General features: G+C 58.8%; 1 protein-coding gene across 5 annotated transcripts in view; it reads right to left on the reverse strand.

Annotated features, from left to right (window-relative positions):
* Window positions 1-96, reverse strand: part of D2HGDH (D-2-hydroxyglutarate dehydrogenase) — a 21,010-nt gene extending 20,914 nt beyond the window's left edge. For 4 of the 5 annotated variants that reach the window (XM_029933483.1, XM_029933486.1, XM_029933485.1 and 1 more), the window contains exon 1: window positions 15-96. The gene's annotated coding sequence lies outside the window, so the exon portion shown is untranslated. Of the gene's footprint in view, window positions 1-10 lie in introns of all 5 variants that reach the window. The other variant, XM_029933484.1, reaches the window with a different exon arrangement.
* Window positions 97-1,579: the final 1,483 nt, after the last annotated feature.

Raw genomic sequence — 1,579 nt, forward strand, 5'->3', positions numbered from 1 at the left:
GCGCACGCACTCACGTCCGCGCCCCCGTCCCGCCGCCGCAGCCACCACAGGCCTTGCGCCTCCAGAGCCAGAGCGGACTGAGCCTGCGCACTGGCGCCCCTCCGACCCCGCCCCGGGCCCCGCCCTGTGCGGGATGGGCGCCCCACCCCAGGCCCCGCCCTCAGGCCTGCAGGCTACTTTGAGCTAGGTAGCGTTTTGGACCGCCGGCTTTGAGCCGCGCCCGCACGCCCTGCAGGGCTCCCCGCAAACCTCCCACCCCTTTCCAAGGCCCTACAGTGGCCCACTCAGTCCCTTCCCTCTTCCTCCTGCGGGGCACCCTCCAAGGAACTCTGCCCCCCAGGGGTGTCTGCCTTCCCCCAGGGAACTCCGCACTCCCCGGGGGTCTCTGGCTCCCCCTAGGGGGTGTCTGGCTACCAAGGTCCCAACACCCTGCCCCTACCCCACCACCGCTAGGGGGCATATATTCCTGCAAGTCGGCATGCATTACAGCCAGAAGCCAAGACACTCCAAAAGCTACCTGCACATGTAAAGACGCAGGTTTGAGACAATAGAAGGGCACACATTGCCCAAGACAGAAGGGACCACCCTTGTAACGCCTAATCGGGAAAGGCCAGCTAACACCTTTAACATTTCTAAGGGCAGGCCTAGAAGGCTAGTCACGCCCTATACGTGAGGGTCCTAGGCCCACTCTGTGAAATGTTGTGATTGGCTCCCACCAAAAGTAACAAATACTCTAGGCAATGTGAATGGTTAAACCTGCTGTCAATAATATTGTATAATAATAATTGGATCACTGTACCTATGTCACAATTTCCTGTAACTCCCCCTTCCCAAACTCATAAAAGCCCTACCCCATCTTTGTTCGGGGCTCTCAGCATGGATCCACGCCTGTAAAGTCCGTGAGCCTGAGTTTAGCCCCCGGCGAGCCTAAGCCTGTAATAAAGCCCTTTGCTTTTGAATGCGTGACTCGGTCTCCCTGGCGGTCTCTGGTTTTGGGGGGCGATATTAAAATCTGGGCATAACACGCACACACAGCCTAAACGTTTTCTTTAGCAAAGACCCAGGCCAGGGACTCAAGTGAGGAGAGCTCAGAGGGACCTCCCTGGGGCCTGGGGCCGGGTGACTGGAGAACCACACCCAGGTGGGAAGCAGTGGCAGCCTGGCCAGACTGGCAGTGGAGTGGTAGTGACTTCCTGCAACCATCGTCCCTTGTCACCATTGCTAACATGGTTTCTGCCCTCCTGATACAGTACCTCGTACCAGCGTGGGGTTCATACCCCACACACCCCCCTGCTCCCAGCCATCCTACCAAGGCATCTCCACTGGCTGTTGGCTTCGTCCAGTTCCGCATGCCAGCGGTAGGGCAGATGGCGGGGTTGGGGGGGGGGGGTGTCCTGGGGTAGGGTAAGAGAATGGAGAGGTCTGATCCACATGGCTGTAGAGGACGGATGTCCACAGAACCCAGAGGTGCACAGCTGGCTTTGCCAAATAGAGTGGATCCTAGTGGCCTTGCAAACTGGCAGAGAACAAGCACTTGCCAGGCTGGTCACAGCATGCCATGTGCCAAGAGCCCACGGTT

This window comes from Suricata suricatta, chromosome 3, assembly GCF_006229205.1.
Source record: "Suricata suricatta isolate VVHF042 chromosome 3, meerkat_22Aug2017_6uvM2_HiC, whole genome shotgun sequence".
Classification (NCBI taxonomy): Eukaryota; Metazoa; Chordata; class Mammalia; order Carnivora; family Herpestidae; genus Suricata; species Suricata suricatta.